Consider the following 14,691-nt stretch of genomic DNA (forward strand, 5'->3'; position numbering starts at 1 on the left):
GTCAGACCCAGTGTTGACATGTGGCAAGACGCTCCTCGGGGCGCTTCTTGCTTGGGCTTCTCTCCTGGAGGCCCTCAGTCAGACCCATTGTTGACATGTGACAAGACGCTCCTCGGGGCACGTCTTGCTTGGACCTCTCTCCTGGAGGCGCTCAGTCAGACCCAGTGTTGACATGTGTCAAGACGCTCCTCGGGCGTTTCTTGCTTGGGCCTCTCTCCTGGAGGCGCTCAGTCAGACCCAGAGGTGACATGTGGCAAGACGCTCCTCGGGCCTCTCTCCTGGAGGCGCTCAGTCAGACCCAGTGTTGACATGTGGCAAGACGCTCCTCGGGGCAAGTCTTGCTTGGGCCTCTCTCCTGGAGGCGCTCAGTCAGACCCAGAGGAGACATGTGTCAAGACGCTCCTCGGGGCGCGTCTTGCTTGGGCCTCTCTCCTGGAGGCACTCAGTCAGACTGAGTGCTGACATAAGGCAAGATGCTCCTCAGGGCGTGTCTTGCTGTGGCCTCTCTCCTGGAGGTGCTCAATCAGACCCAGTGGTGACACGTGGCAAGACGCTCCTCGGGGCGCGTCTTGCTTGGGCCTGTCTCCTGGAGGAGCTCAGTCAGACCCAGTGGTGACACGTGGCAAGACGCTCCTCGGGGCGCATCTTGCTTGGGCCTCTCTCTTGGAGGCGCTAAGTCAGACCCAGTGTTGACACGTGGCAAGACGCTCCTCGGGGCGCGTCTTGCTTGGGCCTCTCTCATGGAGGCCCTCTGTCAGACCCAGTGTTGACATGTGGCAAGACTCTCCTCGGGCCTCTCTCCTGGAGGCGCTCAGTCAGTCCCAGTGTTTACATGTGGCAAGACGCTCCTCGGGGCACGTCTTGCTTGGGCTTCTCTCATGGAGGCCCTCAGTCCGACCCAGTGTTGACATGTGTCAAGACGCTCCTCGGGGCACGTCTTGCTTGGGCCTCTCTCCTGGAGGCGCTCAGTCAGACCCAGAGGAGACATGTGTCAAGACGCTCCTCGGGGCGCGTCTTGCTTGGGCCTCTCTCCTGGAGGCGCTCAGTCAGACCGAGTGCTGACATGTGGCAAGACGCTCCTCCTGGCGCGTCTTGCTTGGGCCTCTCTCCTGGAGGCGCTCAGTCAGACCGAGTGCTGACATAAGGCAAGACGCTCCTCGGGGCGCGTCTTGCTGGGGCCTCTCTCCTGGAGGTGCTCAATCAGACCCAGTGGTGACACGTGGCAAGACGCTCCTCGGGGCGCGTCTTGCTTGGGCCTGTCTCCTGGAGGAGCTCAGTCAGACCCAGTGGTGACACGTGGCAAGACGCTCCTCGTGCGCATCTTGCTTGGGCCTCTTTCCTGGAGGCGCTAAGTTAGACCCAGTGTTGACATGTGGCAAGACGCTCCTCGGGGCGCGTCTTGCTTGGGCCTCTCTCATGGAGGCCCTCTGTCAGACCCAGTGTTGAGATGTGGCAAGATGCTCCTCGGGGCGCATCTTGCTTGGGCCTCTCTCATGGAGGCCCTCTGACAGACCCAGTGTTGACATGTGTCAAGACGCTCCTCGGGGCGCATCTTGCTTTGGCCTCTCTCCTGGAGGCGCTCAGTCAGACCGAGTGCTGACATGTGGCAAGAAGCTCCTCGGGGCGCGTCTTCCTTGGGCTTCTCTCCTGGAGGCCCTCAGTCAGACACATTGTTGACATGTGGCAAGACGCTCCTCGGGGCGCGTATTGCTTGGGCCTCTCTCCTGGATGCCCTCTGTCAGACCCAGTGTTGACATGTGGCAAGACTCTCCTCGGGGCGCGTCTTGCTTGGGCTTCTCACATGGAGGCCCTCAGTCAGACCCAGTGTTGACATGTGTCAAGACGCTCCTCGGGGCGTGTCTTGCTTGGGCCTCTCTCCTGGAGGCGCTCAGTCAGACCCAGTGTTGACATGTGGCAAGACGCTCCTCGGGGCGCTTCTTGCTTGGGCTTCTCTCCTGGAGGCCCTCAGTCAGACCCATTGTTGACATGTGGCAAGACGCTCCTCGGGGCACGTCTTGCTTGGGCCTCTCTCCTGGAGGCACTCAGTCAGACCGAGTAGTGACATGTGACAAGACGCTCCTCGGGGCGCGTCTTGCATGGGCCTCTCTCCTGGAGGCGCTCAGTCAGACCCAGTGTTGACATGTGGCAAGATGCTCCTCGGGGCGCGTCTTGCTTGGGCCTCTCTCCTGGAGGCCCTCTGTCAAACCCAGTGTTGACATGTGGCAAGATGCTCCTCGGGGCGCACCTTGCTTGGGCATCTCTCATGGAGGCCCTCTGTCAGACCCAGTGTTGACATGTGTCAAGACGCTCTTCGGGGCGCATCTTGCTTTGGCCTCTCTCCTGGAGGCGCTCAGTCAGACCGAGTGCTGACATGTGGCAAGAAGCTCCTCGGGGCGCGTCTTCCTTGGGCTTCTCTCCTGGAGGCCCTCAGTCAGACCCATTGTTGACATGTGACAAGACGCTCCTCGGGGCGCGTATTGCTTGGGCCTCTCTCCTGGATGCCCTCTGTCAGACCCAGTTTTGACATGTGGCAAGACTCTCCTCGGGGCGCGTCTTGCTTGGGCTTCTCTCATGGAGGCCCTCAGTCAGACCCAGTGTTGACATGTGTCAAGACGCTCCTCGGGGCGTGTCTTGCTTGGGCCTCTCTCCTGGAGGCGCTCATTCAGACCCAGTGTTGACATGTGGCAAGACGCTCCTCGGGGTGCTTCTTGCTTGGGCTTCTCTCCTGGAGGCCCTCAGTCAGACCCATTGTTGACATGTGGCAAGACGCTCCTCGGGGCACGTCTTGCTTTGGCCTCTCTCCTGGAGGCACTCAGTCAGACCGAGTAGTGACATGTGACAAGACGCTCCTCGGGGCGCGTCTTGCTTGGGCCTCTCTCCTGGAGGCGCTCAGTCAGACCCAGTGTTGACATGTGGCAAGATGCTCCTCGGGGCGCGTCTTGCTTGGGCCTCTCTCCTGGAGGCGCACAGTCAGACCCAGTGTTCACATGTGGCAAGACGCTCCTCGGGGCGCGTCTTGCTTGGGCCTCTCTCCTGGAGGCGCTCAATCAGACCCATTGTTGACATGTGGCAAGACGCTCCTCGGGGCACGTCTTGCTTGGGCCTCTATCCTGGAGGCGCTCAGTCAGACCGAGATCTGACATGTGGCAAGACGCTCCTCGGGGCGCGTCTTGCTTGGGCTTCTCTCCTGGAGGCCCTCAGTCAGACCCATTGTTGACATGTGGCAAGACGCTCCTCGGGGCGCGTCTCATTTGGGCCTCTCTCCTGGAGGCGCTCAGTAAGACCGAGTGCTGACATGTGGCAAGACACTCCTCGGGGCGCTTCTTGCTTGGGCTTCTCTCCTGGAGGCCCTCAGTCAGACCCATTGTTGACATGTGGCAAGATGCTCCTCGGGGCGCATCTTGCATGGGCCTCTCTCCTTGAGGCCCTCTGTCAGACCCAGTGTTGACATGTGGCAAAACGCTCCTCCGGGCGCGTCTTGCTTGGTCCTCTCTCCTGGAGGCGCTCAATCAGACCCAGTTTTGACATATGGCAAGACGCTCCTAGGGGCGCGTCTTGCTTGGGCCTCTCTCCTGGAGGCGCTCAGTCAGACCGAGTGCTGACATGTGGCAAGACGCTCCTCGGGGTGCGTCTTGCTGGGGCTTCTCTCATGGGGGCACTCAGTCAGACCCAGTGTTGACATGTGTCAAGACGCTCCTCGGGCGTTTCTTGCTTGGGCCTCTGTCCCGGAGGCGCTCAGTCAGACCCAGTGTTGAAATGTGACAAGACGCTCCTCGGGGCGCGTCTTGCTTGGGCCTCTCTCCTGGAGGTGCTCAGTCAGACCCAGTGTTGACATGTGGCAAGACGCTCCTCGGGGCACGTCTTAATTGGGCCTCTCTCCTTGATGCCCTCTGTCAGACCCAGTGTTGACATGTGGCAAGACTCTCCTCGGGGCGCGTCTTGCTTGGGCTTCTCTCATGGAGGCCCTCAGTCAGACCCAGTGTTGACATGTGTCAAGACGCTCCTCGGGGCGTGTCTTGCTTGGGCCTCTCTCCTGGAGGCGCTCAGTCAGACCGAGTAGTGATATGTGGCAAGAGGCTCCTCGGGGCGCGTCTTGTTTGGACCTCCCTCCTGGAGGCGCTCAGTCAGACCGAGTAGTGACATTTGGCAAGACGCTCCTCGGGGCGCGTCTTGCTGGGGCCTCTCATCTGGAGGTGCTCAATCAGACCCAGTGGTGACACGTGGCAAGACGCTCCTCTGGGCGCGTCTTGCTTGGGCCTCTCTCCTGGAGGAGCTCAGTCAGACCCAGTGGTGACACGTGGCAAGACGCTCCTCGGGGCGCGTCTTGCTTGGGCCTCTCTCCTGGAGGCGCTCAGTCAGACACAGTGTTGACATGTGGCAAGACACTCCTCGGGGCGCGTCTTGCTTGGGCTTCTCTCATGGAGGCCCTCAGTAAGACCCATTGTTGACATGTGGAAAGAAGCTCCTCGGGGCGCGTCTTGCTTTGGCTTCTCTCCTGGAGGCCCTCAGTCAGACCCATTGTTGACATGTGGCAAGACGCTCCTCAGGGCGTGTCTTGCTTGGGCCTCTCTCCTGGAGGCGCTCAGTCAGACCCAGTGTTGATATGTGGCAAGACGCTCCTCGGGGCGCTTCTTGCTTGGGCTTCTCTCCTGGAGGCCCTCAGTCAGACCCATTGTTGACATGTGGCAAGACGCTCCTCGGGGCACGTCTTGCTTGGGCCTCTCTCCTGGAGGCGCTCAGTCAGACCGAGTCATGACATGTGGCAAGACGCTCCTCGGGGCGCGTCTTGCTGGGGCTTCTCTCATGGAGGCACTCAGTCAGACCCGGTGTTGACATGTGGCAAGACGCTCCTCGGGGCGTGTGTTGCTTGGACCTCTCTCCTGGAGGCGCTCAGTCAGACCGAGTAGTGACATGTGGCAAGACGCTCCTCGGGGCACGTCTTGCTTGGGCCTCTCTCCTGGAGGCGCTCAGTCAGACCGAGTAGTGACATGTGACAAGACGCTCCTCGGGGCGCGTCTTGCTGGGGCTTCTCTCATGGAGGCACTCAGTCAGACCCAGTGTTGACATGTGGCAAGACGCTCCTCGGGGCGCTTCTTACTTGGACCTCTCTCCTGGAGGTGCTCAGTCAGACCCAGTGTCTACATGTGTCAAGACGCTCCTCGGGTGATTCTTGCTTGGGCCTCGCTCCTGGAGGCGCTCAGTCAGACCCAGAGGTGACATGTGTCAAGACGCTCCTCGGGCCTCTCTCCTGGAGGCGCTCAGTCAGACCCAGTGTTGACATGTGGCAAGACGCTCCTCGGGGCGCGTCTTGCTGGTGCTTCTCTCATGGAGGCACTCAGTCAGACCCAGTGTTGACATGTGGAAAGACGCTCCTCGGGGCGCATCTTGCTTGGGCTTCTCTCATGGAGGCCCTCAGTCAGACCCAGTGTTGACATGTGTCAAGACGCTCCTCGGGGCGTGTCTTGCTTGGGCCTCTCTCCTGGAGGCGCTCAGTCAGACCCAGTGTTGACATGTCGCAAGACGCTCCTCGGGGCGCTTCTTGCTTGGGCTTCTCTCCTGGAGGCCCTCAGTCAGACCCATTGTTGACATGTGGCAAGACGCTCCTCGGGGCACGTCTTGCTTGGGCCTCTCTCCTGGAGGCGCTCAGTCAGACCGAGTAGTGACATGTGGCAAGACGCTCCTCGGGGCGCTTCTTGCTGGGGCTTCTCTCATGGAGGCACTCAGTCAGACCCAGTGTTGACATGTGGCAAGACGCTCCTCGGGGCGCATGTTGCTTGGACCTCTCTCCTGGAGGCGCTCAGTCTGACCGAGTAGTGACATGTGGCAAGACGCTCCTCGGGGCACGTCTTGCTTGGGCCTCTCTCCTGGAGGCGCTCAGTCAGACCGAGTAGTGACATGTGACAAGACGCTCCTCGGGGCGCGTCTTGCTGGGGCTTCTCTCATGGAGGCACTCAGTCAGACCCAGTGTTGACATGTGGCAAGACGCTCCTCGGGGCGCTTCTTACTTGGACCTCTCTCCTGGAGGTGCTCAGTCAGACCCAGTGTTGACATGTGTCAAGACGCTCCTCGGGCGATTCTTGCTTGGGCCTCTCTCCTGGAGGCGCTCAGTCAGACCCAGAGGTGACATGTGTCAAGACGCTCCTCGGGCCTCTCTCCTGGAGGCGCTCAGTCAGACCCAGTGTTGACATGTGGCAAGACGCTCCTCGGGGCGCGTCTTGCTTGGGCCTCTCTCCTGGAGGTGCTTAGTCAGACCCAGTGTTGACATGTGGCAAGACGCTCCTCGGGGCGCGTCTTGCTGGGGCTTCTCTCATGGAGGCACTCAGTCAGACCCAGTGTTGACATGTGGAAAGAGGCTCCTCGGGGCACGTCTTGCTTGGGCCTCTCTCCTGGAGGCGCTCAGTCAGATCCAGAGGAGAAATGTGTCAAGACGCTCCTCGGGGCACGTCTTGCTTGGGCGTCTCTCCTGGAGGCGCTCAGTCAGACCCAGTGTTGACATGTGGCAAGACGCTCCTCGGGGCGCGTCTTGCTTGGGCCTCTCTCCTGGAGGCGCTCAGTCAGACCAAGTGCTGACATGTGGCAAGATTCTCCTCGGGGCGCGTCTTGCTTGGGCCTCTCTCCTGGAGGCCCTCAGTCAGACCCAGTGTTGACATGTGGCAAGACGCTCCTCGGGGCGCGTCTTGCTTGGGCCTCTCTCCTGGAGTCGCTCAGTCAGACCGAGTGCTGACATGTGGCAAGACACTCCTCGGGGCGCGTCTTGCTTGGGCTTCTCTCCTGGAGGCCCTCAGTCAGACCCATTGTTGACATGTGGCAAGACGCTCCTCGGGGCGCGTCTTATTTGGGCCTCTCTCCTGGAGGCCCTCAGTCAGACCCAGTGTTGACATGTGGCAAGAAGTTCCTCGGGGCGCGTCTTGCTTGGGCCTCTCTCCTGGAGGCGCTCAGTCAGACCCAGTGTTGACACGTGGCAAGACGCTCCTCGGGGCGCTTCTTGCTTGGGCTTCTCTCCTGGAGGCCCTCAGTCAAACCCATTGTTTACATGTGGCAAGACGCTCCTCGGGGCACGTCTTGCTTGGGCCTCTCTCCTGGAGGCGCTCAGTCAGACCGAGTAGTGACATGTGACAAGACGCTCCTCGGGGCGCGTCTTGCTTGGGCCTCTCTCCTGGAGGCGCTCAGTCAGACCCAGTGTTGACATGTGGCAAGAAGCTCCTCGGGGCGCGTCTTGCTGGGGCTTCTCTCATGGAGGCACTCAGTCAGACCCAGTGTTGACATGTGGCAAGACGCTCCTCGGGGCACGTCTTGCTTGGGCTTCTCTCATGAAGGCCCTCAGTCAGACCCAGTGTTGACATGTGTCAAGACGCTCCTCGGGGCGTGTCTTGCTTGGGCCTCTCTCCTGGAGGCGCTCAGTCAGACCCAGTGTTGACATGTGGCAAGATGCTCCTCGGGGCGCTTCTTGCTTGGGCTTCTCTCCTGGAGGCCCTCAGTCAGACCCATTGTTGACATGTGGCAAGACGCTCCTCGGGGCACGTCTTGCTTGGGCCTCTCTCCTGGAGGTGCTCAGTCAGACCGAGTAGTGACATGTGACAAGACGCTCCTCGGGGCGCGTCTTGCTTGGGCCTCTCTCCTTGAGGCGCTCATTCAGACCCAGTGGTGACATGTGGCAAGACACTCCTTGGGGCGCAAATTGCTTGGGCCTCTCTCCTGAATGCCCTCAGTCAAACCCAGTGTTGACATGTGGCAAGACTCTCCTCGGGGCGCGTCTTGCTTGGGCTTCTCTCATGGAGACCCTCAGTCCGACCCAGTGTTGCCATGTGTCAAGACGCTCCTCGGGGCACGTCTTGCTTGGGCCTCTCTCCTGGAGGCGCTCAGTCAGACCCAGAGGAGACATGTGTCAAGACGCTCCTCGGGGCGCGTCTTGCTTGGGCCTCTCTCCTGGAGGCGCTCAGTCAGACCGAGTGCTGACATGTGGCAAGACACTCCTCCGGGCGCGTCTTGCTTGGGCCTCTCTCCTGGAGGCGCTCAGTCAGACCGAGTGCTGACATAAGGCAAGACGCTCCTCGGGGCGCGTCTTGCTGGGGCCTCTCTCCTGGAGGTGCTCAATCAGACCCAGTGGTGACACGTGGCAAGACGCTCCTCGGGGCGCGTCTTGCTTGGGCCTGTCTCCTGGAGGAGCTCAGTCAGACCCAGTGGTGACACGTGGCAAGACGCTCCTCATGCGCATCTTGCTTGGGCCTCTCTCCTGGAGGCGCTAAGTCAGACCCAGTGTTGACATGTGGCAAGACGCTCCTCGGGGCGCTTCTTGCTTGGGCTTCTCTCCTGGAGGCCCTCAGTCAAACCCATTGTTTACATGTGGCAAGACGCTCCTCGGGGCACGTCTTGCTTGGGCCTCTCTCCTGGAGGCGCTCAGTCAGACCGAGTAGTGACATGTGACAAGACGCTCCTCGGGGCGCGTCTTGCTTGGGCCTCTCTCCTGGAGGCGCTCAGTCAGACCCAGTGTTGACATGTGGCAAGAAGCTCCTCGGGGCGCGTCTTGCTGGGGCTTCTCTCATGGAGGCACTCAGTCAGACCCAGTGTTGACATGTGGCAAGACGCTCCTCGGGGCACGTCTTGCTTGGGCTTCTCTCATGAAGGCCCTCAGTCAGACCCAGTGTTGACATGTGTCAAGACGCTCCTCGGGGCGTGTCTTGCTTGGGCCTCTCTCCTGGAGGCGCTCAGTCAGACCCAGTGTTGACATGTGGCAAGATGCTCCTCGGGGCGCTTCTTGCTTGGGCTTCTCTCCTGGAGGCCCTCAGTCAGACCCATTGTTGACATGTGGCAAGACGCTCCTCGGGGCACGTCTTGCTTGGGCCTCTCTCCTGGAGGTGCTCAGTCAGACCGAGTAGTGACATGTGACAAGACGCTCCTCGGGGCGCGTCTTGCTTGGGCCTCTCTCCTGGAGGCGCTCATTCAGACCCAGTGGTGACATGTGGCAAGACACTCCTCGGGGCGCAAATTGCTTGGGCCTCTCTCCTGAATGCCCTCAGTCAAACCCAGTGTTGACATGTGGCAAGACTCTCCTCGGGGCGCGTCTTGCTTGGGCTTCTCTCATGGAGACCCTCAGTCCGACCCAGTGTTGCCTTGTGTCAAGACGCTCCTCGGGGCACGTCTTGCTTGGGCCTCTCTCCTGGAGGCGCTCAGTCAGACCCAGAGGAGACATGTGTCAAGACGCTCCTCGGGGCGCGTCTTGCTTGGGCCTCTCTCCTGGAGGCGCTCAGTCAGACCGAGTGCTGACATGTGGCAAACCGCTCCTCCGGGCGCGTCTTGCTTGGGCCTCTCTCCTGGAGGCGCTCAGTCAGACCGAGTGCTGACATAAGGCAAGACGCTCCTCGGGGCGCGTCTTGCTGGGGCCTCTCTCCTGGAGGTGCTCAATCAGACCCAGTGGTGACACGTGGCAAGACGCTCCTCGGGGCGCGTCTTGCTTGGGCCTGTCTCCTGGAGGAGCTCAGTCAGACCCAGTGGTGACACGTGGCAAGACGCTCCTCGTGCGCATCTTGCTTGGGCCTCTCTCCTGGAGGTGCTAAGTCAGACCCAGTGTTGACATGTGGCAAGACGCTCCTCGGGGCGCGTCTTGCTTGGGCCTCTCTCCTGGGGGCGCTCAGTCAGACCCAGTGTTGACATGTGGCAAGACACTCCTCGGGGCGCGTCTTGCTTGGGCCTCTCTCATGGAGGCCCTCTGTCAGACCCAGTGTTGACATGTGTCAAGACGCTCCTCGGGGCGCGTCTTGCTTTGGCCTCTCCTGGAGGCGCTCAGTCAGACCGAGTGCTGACATGTGGCAAGAAGCTCCTCGGGGCGCGTCTTGCTTGGGCTTCTCTCCTGGAGGCCCTCAGTCAGACCCATTGTTGACATGTGGCAAGACGCTCCTCGGGGCGCGTCTTGCTTGGGCCTCTCTCCAGAAGGCCCTCAATCAGACCCAGTGTTGACACGTGGCAAAACGCTCCTCGGGGCGCTTCTTGCTTGGGCCTCTCTGCTGGAGGCGCTCAGTCAGACCCAGTGGTGACATGTGGCAAGACACTCCCCGGGGCGTGTCTTGCTTGGGCCTCTCTCCTGGAGGCGCTCAGTCAGACCCAGTGTTGACATGTGGCAAGACGCTCCTCGGGGCGCTTCTTGCTTGGGCTTCTCTCCTGGAGGCCCTCTGTCAGACCCATTGTTGACATGTGGCAAGACGCTCCTCGGGGCACGTCTTGCTTGGGCCTCTCTCCTGGAGGTACTCAGTCAGACCGAGTAGTGACATGTGACAAGATGCTCCTCGGGGCGCGTCTTGCTTGGGCCTCTCTCCTGGAGGCGCTCAGTCAGACCCAGTGTTGACATGTGGCAAGATGCTCCTCGGGGCGCGTCTTGCTTGAGTCTCTCTCCTGGAGGCGCTCAGTCAGACCCAGTGTTCACATGTGGCAAGACGCTCCTCGGGGCACGTCTTGCTTGGGCCTCTCTCCTGGAGGCGCTCAGTCAGACCGAGATCTGACATGTGGCAAGACGCTCCTCGGGGCGCGTCTTGCTTGGGCCTCTCTCCTGGAGGCCCTCTGTCAAACCCAGTGTTGACATGTGGCAAGATGCTCCTCGGGGCGCATCTTGCTTGGGCCTCTCTCATGGATGCCCTCTGACAGACCCAGTGTTGATATGTGTCAAGACGCTCCTCGGGGCGCATCTTGCTTTGGCCTCTCTCCTGTAGGCGCTCAGTCAGACCGAGTGCTGACATGTGGCAAGAAGCTCCTCGGGGTGCGTCTTCCTTGGGCTTCTCTCCTGGAGGCCCTCAGTCAGACCCATTGTTGACATGTGGCAAGACGCTCCTCGGGGCGCGTATTGCTTGGGCCTCTCTCCTGGATGCCCTCTGTCAGACCCAGTGTTGACATGTGGCAAGACTCTTCTCGGGGCGCGTCTTGCTTGGGCTTCTCACATGGAGGCCCTCAGTCAGACCCAGTGTTGGCATGTGTCAAGACGCTCCCCGGGGCGTGTCTTGCTTGGGCCTCTCTCCTGGAGGCGCTCAGTCAGACCCAGTGTTGACATGTGGCAAGACGCTCCTCGGGGCGCTTCTTGCTTGGGCTTCTCTCCTGGAGGCCCTCAGTCAGACCCATTGTTGACATGTGACAAGACGCTCCTCGGGGCACGTCTTGCTTGGACCTCTCTCCTGGAGGCGCTCAGTCAGACCCAGTGTTGACATGTGTCAAGACGCTCCTCGGGCGTTTCTTGCTTGGGCCTCTCTCCTGGAGGCGCTCAGTCAGACCCAGAGGTGACATGTGGCAAGACGCTCCTCAGGCCTCTCTCCTGGAGGCGCTCAGTCAGACCCAGTGTTGACATGTGGCAAGACGCTCCTCGGGGCAAGTCTTGCTTGGGCCTCTCTCCTGGAGGCGCTCAGTCAGACCCAGAGGAGACATGTGTCAAGACGCTCCTCGGGGCGCGTCTTGCTTGGGCCTCTCTCCTGGAGGCACTCAGTCAGACTGAGTGCTGACATAAGGCAAGATGCTCCTCAGGGCGCGTCTTGCTGTGGCCTCTCTCCTGGAGGTGCTCAATCAGACCCAGTGGTGACACGTGGCAAGACGCTCCTCGGGGCGCGTCTTGCTTGGGCCTGTCTCCTGGAGGAGCTCAGTCAGACCCAGTGGTGACACGTGGCAAGACGCTCCTCGGGGCGCATCTTGCTTGGGCCTCTCTCTTGGAGGCGCTAAGTCAGACCCAGTGTTGACACGTGGCAAGACGCTCCTCGGGGCGCGTCTTGCTTGGGCCTCTCTCCTGGAGGCGCTCAGTCAGACCCAGTGTTGACATGTGGCAAGATACTCCTCGGGGCGCGTCTTGCTTGGGCCTCTCTCATGGAGGCCCTCTGTCAGACCCAGTGTTGACATGTGGCAAGACTCTCCTCGGGCCTCTCTCCTGGAGGCGCTCAGTCAGTCCCAGTGTTTACATGTGGCAAGACGCTCCTCGGGGCACGTCTTGCTTGGGCTTCTCTCATGGATGCCCTCTGACAGACCCAGTGTTGATATGTGTCAAGACGCTCCTCGGGGCGCATCTTGCTTTGGCCTCTCTCCTGTAGGCGCTCAGTCAGACCGAGTGCTGACATGTGGCAAGAAGCTCCTCGGGGCGCGTCTTCCTTGGGCTTCTCTCCTGGAGGCCCTCAGTCAGACCCATTGTTGACATGTGGCAAGACGCTCCTCGGGGCGCGTATTGCTTGGGCCTCTCTCCTGGATGCCCTCTGTCAGACCCAGTGTTGACATGTGGCAAGACTCTTCTCGGGGCGTGTCTTGCTTGGGCTTCTCACATGGAGGCCCTCAGTCAGACCCAGTGTTGGCTTGTGTCAAGACGCTCCCCGGGGCGTGTCTTGCTTGGGCCTCTCTCCTGGAGGCGCTCAGTCAGACCCAGTGTTGACATGTGGCAAGACGCTCCTCGGGGCGCTTCTTGCTTGGGCTTCTCTCCTGGAGGCCCTCAGTCAGACCCATTGTTGACATGTGACAAGACGCTCCTCGGGGCACGTCTTGCTTGGACCTCTCTCCTGGAGGCGCTCAGTCAGACCCAGTGTTGACATGTGTCAAGACGCTCCTCGGGCGTTTCTTGCTTGGGCCTCTCTCCTGGAGGCGCTCAGTCAGACCCAGAGGTGACATGTGGCAAGACGCTCCTCAGGCCTCTCTCCTGGAGGCGCTCAGTCAGACCCAGTGTTGACATGTGGCAAGACGCTCCTCGGGGCAAGTCTTGCTTGGGCCTCTCTCCTGGAGGCGCTCAGTCAGACCCAGAGGAGACATGTGTCAAGACGCTCCTCGGGGCGCGTCTTGCTTGGGCCTCTCTCCTGGAGGCACTCAGTCAGACTGAGTGCTGACATAAGGCAAGATGCTCCTCAGGGCGCGTCTTGCTGTGGCCTCTCTCCTGGAGGTGCTCAATCAGACCCAGTGGTGACACGTGGCAAGACGCTCCTCGGGGCGCGTCTTGCTTGGGCCTGTCTCCTGGAGGAGCTCAGTCAGACCCAGTGGTGACACGTGGCAAGACGCTCCTCGGGGCGCATCTTGCTTGGGCCTCTCTCTTGGAGGCGCTAAGTCAGACCCAGTGTTGACACGTGGCAAGACGCTCCTCGGGGCGCGTCTTGCTTGGGCCTCTCTCCTGGAGGCGCTCAGTCAGACCCAGTGTTGACATGTGGCAAGATACTCCTCGGGGCGCGTCTTGCTTGGGCCTCTCTCATTGAGGCCCTCTGTCAGACCCAGTGTTGACATGTGGCAAGACTCTCCTCGGGCCTCTCTCCTGGAGGCGCTCAGTCAGTCCCAGTGTTTACATGTGGCAAGACGCTCCTCGGGGCACGTCTTGCTTGGGCTTCTCTCATGGAGGCCCTCAGTCCGACCCAGTGTTGACATGTGTCAAGATGCTCCTCGGGGCACGTCTTGCTTGGGCCTCTCTCCTGGAGGCGCTCAGTCAGACCCAGAGGAGACATGTGTCAAGACGCTCCTCGGGGCGCTTCTTGCTTGGGCCTCTCTCCTGGAGGCGCTCAGTCAGACCGAGTGCTGACATGTGGCAAGACGCTCCTCCGGGCGCGTCTTGCTTGGGCCTCTCTCCTGGAGGCGCTCAGTCAGACCGAGTGCTGACATAAGGCAAGACGCTCCTCGGGGCGCGTCTTGCTGGGGCCTCTCTCCTGGAGGTGCTCAATCAGACCCAGTGGTGACACGTGGCAAGACGCTCCTCGGGGCGCGTCTTGCTTGGGCCTGTCTCCTGGAGGAGCTCAGTCAGACCCAGTGGTGACACGTGGCAAGACGCTCCTCGTGCGCATCTTGCTTGGGCCTCTTTCCTGGAGGCGCTAAGTTAGACCCAGTGTTGACATGTGGCAAGACGCTCCTCGGGGCGCGTATTGCTTGGGCCTCTCTCCTGGGGGCGCTCAGTCAGACCCAGTGTTGACATGTGGCAAGACACTCCTCGGGGCGCGTCTTGCTTGGGCCTCTCTCATGGAGGCCCTCTGTCAGACCCAGTGTTGAGATGTGGCAAGATGCTCCTCGGGGCGCATCTTGCTTGGGCCTCTCTCATGGAGGCCCTCTGACAGACCCAGTGTTGACATGTGTCAAGACGCTCCTCGGGGCGCATCTTGCTTTGGCCTCTCTCCTGGAGGCGCTCAGTCAGACCGAGTGCTGACATGTGGCAAGAAGCTCCTCGGGGCGCGTCTTCCTTGGGCTTCTCTCCTGGAGGCCCTCAGTCAGACCCAGTGTTGACATGTGTCAAGACGCTCCTCGGGGCGTGTCTTGCTTGGGCCTCTCTCCTGGAGGCGCTCAGTCAGACCCAGTGTTGACATGTGGCAAGACGCTCCTCGGGGCGCTTCTTGCTTGGGCTTCTCTCCTGGAGGCCCTCAGTCAGACCCATTGTTGACATGTGACAAGACGCTCCTCGGGGCACGTCTTGCTTGGACCTCTCTCCTGGAGGCGCTCAGTCAGACCCAGTGTTGACATGTGTCAAGACGCTCCTCGGGCGTTTCTTGCTTGGGCCTCTCTCCTGGAGGCGCTCAGTCAGACCCAGAGGTGACATGTGGCAAGACGCTCCTCGGGCCTCTCTCCTGGAGGCGCTCAGTCAGACCGAGTGCTGACATGTGGCAAGACGCTCCTCCGGGCGCGTCTTGCTTGGGCCTCTCTCCTGGAGGCGCTCAGTCAGACCGAGTGCTGACATAAGGCAAGACGCTCCTCGGGGCGCGTCTTGCTGGGGCCTCTCTC

The sequence above is a fragment of the Nothobranchius furzeri genome, chromosome 17, assembly GCF_043380555.1.
Source record: "Nothobranchius furzeri strain GRZ-AD chromosome 17, NfurGRZ-RIMD1, whole genome shotgun sequence".
Lineage (NCBI taxonomy): Eukaryota > Metazoa > Chordata > Actinopteri > Cyprinodontiformes > Nothobranchiidae > Nothobranchius > Nothobranchius furzeri.